Genomic DNA, 7,401 nt, shown 5'->3' with positions numbered 1-7,401 from the left:
GGTCTTGGCCGCGCGGCCCTGGCGTGTGGGGCCCTCGTGCCGCCCCTAAACCTACCCTTCCGCCTACTTAAAGCCTTCGTCGCGAATACCCCAGTACCGAGAGCCACGATACGGAAAACCTTCCAGAGACGACGCCGCCGCCAATCCCATCTCGGGGGATTCAGGAGATCGCCTCCGGCACCCTGCCGGACAGGGGAATCATCTCCCGGAGGGCTCTTCATCGCCATGATCGCCTCCGGATCGATGCGTGAGTAGTTCACCCCTGGACTATGGGTCCATAGTAGTAGCTAGATGGTTGTCTTCTCCTCATTGTGCTATCATGTTAGATCTTGTGAGCTGCCTATCATGATCAAGATCATCTATTTGTAATACTACATGTTGTGTTTGTTGGGATCCGATGAATATTGAATACTATGTCAAGTTGATTATCAATCTATCATATATGTTGTTTATGTTCTTGCATGCTCTCCGTTGCTAGTAGAGGCTTTGGCCAAGTTGATACTTGTAACTCCAGGTGGGAGTATTTATGCTCGATAGTGGGTTCATGCCTCCATTGAATCCGGGACGAGTGACGTAAAGTTCTAAGGTTGTGGATGTGCTGTTGCCACTAGGGATAAAACATCGATGCTTTGTCTAAGGATATTTGTGTTGATTAAATTACGCACCATACTTAATGCAATTGTCTCGTTGTTTGCAACTTAATACCGGAAGGGGTTCGATGATAACTCGAAGGTGGACTTTTAGGCATAGATGCATGCTCGGATAGCGGTCTATGTACTTTGTCGTAATGCCCTGATTAAATCTCATAGTACTCATCATGATATATGTATGTGCATTGTTATGCCTTCTTTATTCGTCAATTGCCCAACTGTAATTTATTCACCCAACATGCTATTTATCTTATGGGAGAGTGATAACCCACAAGTATAGGGGATCGCAGCAGTCTTCGCGGGTAGTAAAACCTAATTTATTGATTCGACACAAGGGGAGGTAAAGAATACTTATAAGCCTTAACAACTGAGTTGTCAATTCAGCTGCACCTCGAAAAGCACTAGTAACAGGGGTGATGTGAAAGTAGCAGTGATATGAGAGCAGTAGTAACAGTAACAGAACAGCAGTAATAGTAACACAAGAGCAATGGCACCAGAAGATAGTTGATACTACTTCCAATGACATGTAGAACGAGTATATGATGATGAAAGATGGACCGGGGTTCCCAGCTATCTACACTAGTGGCAACTCTCCAATAACAAGTGTTGGGTGAACAAATTACAGTCGGGCAATTGATAGGATTGAAATAGCATTAAGACAGTAACATCAAGATCATTAATCATGTAGGCATGTTTTCCAATTATAGTCGTACGTGCTCGCAATGAGAAACTTGCACAACATCTTTTGTCCTACCAGCCGGTGGCAGCCGGGCCTCAAGGGAATCTACTGGATATTAAGGTACTCCTTTTAATATAGCACCGGAGCAAAGCATTAACACTCCGTGAAAACATGTGATCCTCACATCACCGCCATCCCTCCGGTTGTCCCGATTTCGTCACTTTGGGGCCTTTGGTTCCGGACATGGACATGTGCATACAACTTGTAGATACAATCTAAGCAATAAGTATAGAGCTTAAATCTAAGATCATGCCACTCGGGCCCTAGTGACAAGCATTAAACACAACAAGATTGCAGCAACAATAACTTCATAAACTTTGTAGATAGACAATCATAACGTAACAATCCATCGGATCCCGACAAACACAACACCGATTACATCAGATGAATCTCAATCATGTAAGGCAGCTCATGAGATCATTGTATTGAAGTACATGGGAGAGATGATATCAACTAGCTACAGCTAGAACCCGTAGTCCATGTGGGAACTACTCACGGAGCATGATGGAGGCGGTGGCGTTGATGGAGATGGCTTCTGGGGGCACTTCCCCGTCCCGGCAGGGTGCCGGAACGTAGACTTCCGTCCCCGAATTGGAGTTTCGCGATGGTGGCGGCGCCCTGGAGTCTTTCTCGGAGTTTCGTCCATTGGTACCGCGTTTTTAGGTCGAAAGGGCTTAAATAGGCGAAGAGGCGGCGCAGAGGGGCGACAGGGTGGCCCCACACCAGGCCGGCGCGGCCGTGGTGTGGCCCGCGCGGCCCACCTGTGTGGTGGCCCCCTGGCTCTCCTCCGACTCTCCTTCGGTGTTCTGGATGCTTCCGGGAAAAATAGGATCTTGGGCGTTGATTTCGTCGAATTCCGAGAATATTGCCCGAACAGCCTTTCTGGAACCAAAAACAGCAGAAAACAGGAACTGGCACTTCGGCATCTCGTTAATAGGTTAGTTCCGGAAAATGCATAAAAACATTATAAAGTGCAAGCAAAACATGTAAGTATTGTCATAAAACAAGCATGGAACATCAGAAATTATAGGTACGTTGGAGACGTATCAGCATCCCCAAGCTTAGTTCCTCGCTCGTCCTCGAGTAGGTAAACGATAAAAAGAATAATTTCCGTAGTGACATGCTACTTACATAACCTTGATCATACTATTACAAAGCACATGAGATGAATGAAGTGACTCAAGGCAATAATCTATAGTTGCTAACAAATAGATAACATATAGCAAAACTTTTCATGAAGAGTACTTTCAAGACAAGCATCAAAAGCCTTGCACAAGAGTTAACTCATAAAGCAATAGATTCAAAGTAAAGGCATCGAAGCAACACAAAGGAAGATTTAAGTTTCAGCAGCTTGTTTTCAACTTTCAACATGCATATCTCATGGATAATTGTCAACATAAAGTAATATGATGAATGCAAATAAGCAAGTATGTAAGAATCAATGCACAAGTTGACACAAGTGTTTGCTTCTAAGATGGAAGGAAGTAGGTAAACTGACTCAACATAAAGTAAAATAAAGGCCCTTCGCAGAGGGAAGCATGGATTAAATCATGTGCTAGAGCTTTTTAAGTTTTGAAATCATATAGAGAGTATAAAAGTGAAGTTTTGAGAGGTGTTTGTTGTTGTCAACGAATGGTAGTGGGCACTCTAACCCCCTTGCCAGACAGACTTTCAAAGAGCGGCTCCCATGAAGGACGTTATCTCTACCAGCAAGGTAGATCATCCCTCTTCTCTTTTGTTTACACATGTATTTTAGTTTTATTTATGGTTGACACTCCTCCCAACCTTTTGCTTACACAAGCCATGGCTAACCGAATCCTCGGGTGCCTTCCAACATTCACATACCATGAAGGAGTGTCTATTTGCAAAATTAAGTTGCTTACTGATAAATCAGGGCAAAACATGTGAAGAGAATTATTAGTGAAAGTTAATTAATTGGGGGCTGGGAACCCCGCTGCCAGCTCTTTTTGCAAAATTATTGGATAAGCGGATGAAGCCACTAATCCATTGGTGAGAGCTGCCCAACAAGATTCAAAGATAAAACACCACATACTTCCTCATGAGCTATAAAACATTGACACAAATAAGGAGTAATAAAGTTTTGAATTGTTTAAAGGTAGCACATGAAGTATTTACTTGGAATGGCAGGAAATACCATGTAGTAGGTAGGTATGGTGGACACAAATGGCATAGTGGTTGGCTCAAGGTTTTGGATGCACGAGAAGCATTCCCTCTCAATACAAGGCTTTGGGCTAGCAAGGTTATTTGAAGCAAACACAAGTATGAACCGGTACAGCAAAACTTGCATAAGAACATATTGCAAGCATTATAATACTCTACACTGTCTTCCTTGTTGCTTAAACACTTTTACCAGAAAATATCTAGACCTTAAGAGAGACCAATCATGCAAACCAATTTCAACAAGCTCTACAGTAGTTCTCCACTAATAGGTTTAAACTACATGAAAAAAACTTAATCATGATCTACTTGAGAGCTTAAAACAATTGCGAAGTGTCAAATTATTCAAGACAATATGAGGCATTTTCTCGTTTCCAACCAAATAACCATAAGTGATGTAGCTTCCAACTTTTATCATTGAACATTAAAAGTAAAACGAAGAACAAGTGTTCATATGAAAAAGCGGAGCGTGTCTCTCTCCCAAACAAGGATTGCTAGGATCCGATCTTATTCAAACAAAAACAAAAATAAAAGCACATAGACGCTCCAAGTAAAGCACATATGATGTGACCGAATAAAAATATAGTTTCAATAGAAGAAACCTGATAAGTTGATGAAGAAGGGGATGCCTTAGGCATCCCCAAGCTTAGACGCTTGAGTCTTCTTGAAATATGCAGGGATGAACCACGGGGGCATCCCCAAGCTTAGACTTTTCACTCTTCTTGATCATATATCATCCTCCTCTCTTGACCCTTGAAAACTTCCTTCACACCAAACTTCTCATAAACTTCATTAGAGGGGTTAGTACTTAAAAAACTTGAATTCACATTGGTCCTGTAGTGACACATTGCAAGAACTCAATAAAACATTAGCTATAGCTCTCCACGTCTAGAAAGCCTTGCTTAAAGTCCGCAAGAGACAATGCAAAAAACAGAGACAGAATCTGCCAAAACAGAACAGCCAGTAAAGACGAATTTAAAAGAGGTATTTCCGTTGCTCAAATCAGAAAACTCAAAACTAACGAAAGTTGCGTACATATCCGAGGAACACACACGTAAATTGGCATAATTTTCTGAGTTACCTACAGAGAAAACAGCCCAGATTCGTGACAGATAGAAATCTGTTTCTGCGCAGAAATCCAAATCTAGTATCAACCTTCGATTAGAGGCTTCAATTGGCACAACATTGCAATAAAATAAAGATAAGGAGAGGTTGTTAAAGTATTAACAACTTCCAAGACACAACAAAACAGTAGCAAAATAAACACATGGGTTATCTCCCAAGAAGTTTTTTCTTTATAGCTATTAAGATGGGCTCAGCAGTTTTAATGATGCACTCGCAAGAAATAAGAGTTGAAGCAAAAGAGAGCATCAAAAAGCAAATTCAAAACACATTTAAGTCTAACCCACTTCCTATGAATAGGAATCTTGTACACAAAAAAATTCATGAAGAACAAAGTGACAAGCATTGGAAGATAAAACAAGAGTAACTTCAAAATTTTCAGCATATAGAGAGGTGTTTTAGTACCATGCAAATTTCTATAACCATATTTTCCTCTCTCATAATAATTTTCAGTAGCTTCATGAACAAACTCAACAACATAACTATCACATACAGCATGCTTTTCATGATTCTCAAACACATAATTTTTATCAAGCTCAAAAATAGTGTGATTAAAACTTTCAAACACACTTTTATCAATAATATAACAAGATGGTTGATCAATCTCAAGAGATATGGGACTCATAGATAATGTCAAGACCTCTCCAATCCCATTTTCATTAGTAGTACAATTAATATTATCAAGTAACATAGGACCATCATCAAGAGCTTTATCATAAACATTTGCTACGCAAAATTCTTTAGTACCATGCATTTCGACATCAGGCACAAACAAAGCATTATCATAAGATTTATCAAAGTAGCATGGATTATCATAGATAATAGTAGCATAATCATTCTCGCAAGTTTTACTCATAGGGAATATTTCAAGAGAATCCACAGGAACATAACATTCATCCGCCTTTGGTAAGCATGGAGGACAATCAAATAGTGTAAGAGATAAAGAGTTACTCTCATTAGAAGGTTGGCATGGGTAGCTAATCCATTCTTCCTCCTTTTGTTCATCACTCTCCTCTTCTTTTTCATCCAATGAGCTTTCAGGTTCATCAATTTCTTCCTCTTTTTCATCCAATGATCTTTCAGATTCATCAATTTCTTCTTCCACAGGTTGCTGCAAATTGTGAGTGCATTCTTGTGCATTAATGAGTCTCTCTTTATAATCAATAATATAAGGATTATCACTGTAGCATTCTATGCAAAAATTAAGGATAGAAGAGACATAATCTTTAAGGTCCTTACAAACAACACAAGTTTCATAATTTTTAACCATGAAGGATTCTATCTCATAGGCTCCCATAAATATGACAAATTGTTCTACCTCTTCAAAACCAAAATGAATATAGCTATTCCGATTATAGTTCTTAATTAAAAATTCCTCACTAAAGCCACATTGAAATTTAAGATGTTTAGTGTCCTGTTGAGAGCAACAATTTATATCATGGCGTTAAAGCAAGATTTTAGCAATTGTATTCAATTTTTCTATCACAAAGACTCATCTCTTTTCCCGCTCTTGATTCTCTATAATTATTATAATATTCTATAAGCTCCAAGTAGGTTATGGGTTCTCCCATAACAACAGTTTTTTATTTTTAGGTTTTTCAAATTTTTATGGATTTTTGGGTATATGAGAAAAATAAAACAAGACAAAAAGAAACTAAGCAAAAGTAAACTAAGAAAAATAATACTAGACAGAAATAAACTAAGCACAAATAAACTAGATAAAAGTAAACTAAGCAAAACAAAATAAAATAAAATAAAAACGGAGAGAGAGGTAGAGTGTACTCCCCAGGTGAACTTATGAGTAGAGCTATGCCTCCCCGGCAACGGCGCCAGAAAATAGTCTTGATAACCCACAAGTATAGGGGATCGCAGCAGTCTTCGCGGGTAGTAAAACCCAATTTATTGATTCGACACAAGGGAAGGTAACGAATACTTATAAGCTTTAACAACTGAGTTGTCAATTCAGCTGCACCTGGAAAAGCACTAGTAACAGGGGTGATGTGAAAGTAGCAGTGATATGAGAGCAGTAATAATAGTAACACAACAGCAGTAATAGTAACCCAGGAGCAATGGCACCAGAAGATAGTTGATACTACTTCCAATGACATGTAGAACGAGTATATGATGATGAAAGATGGACCGGGGTTCCCAGCTATCTACACTAGTGGCAACTCTCCAATAACAAGTGTTGGGTGAACAAATTACAGTCGGGCAATTGATATGATTGAAATAGCATTAAGACAGTAACATCAAGATCATTAATCATGTAGGCATGTTTTCCAATTATAGTCGTACGTGCTCGCAATGAGAAACTTGCACAACATCTTTTGTCCTACCAGCCGGTGGCAGCCGGGCCTCAAGGGAATCTATCGGATATTAAGGTACTCCTTTTAATAGAGCACCGGAGCAAAGCATTAACACTCCGTGAAAACATGTGATCCTCACATTACCGCCATCCCCTCCGGTTGTCCCGATTTCTGTCACTTCGGGGCCTTTGGTTCCGGACATATGACATGTGCATACAACTTGTAGATACAATCTAAGCAATAAGTATAGAGCTTAAATCTAAGATCATGCCACTCGGACCATAGTGACAAGCATTAAACACAACAAGATTGCAGCAACAATAACTTCATAAACTTTGTAGATAGACAATCATAACGTAACAATCCATCGGATCCCGACAAACACAACACCGATTACATCGATGAA

Source organism: Lolium rigidum, chromosome 3 (assembly GCF_022539505.1).
Source record: "Lolium rigidum isolate FL_2022 chromosome 3, APGP_CSIRO_Lrig_0.1, whole genome shotgun sequence".
NCBI lineage: Eukaryota > Viridiplantae > Streptophyta > Magnoliopsida > Poales > Poaceae > Lolium > Lolium rigidum.
Note: the sequence above shows the minus strand (reverse complement) of the source record.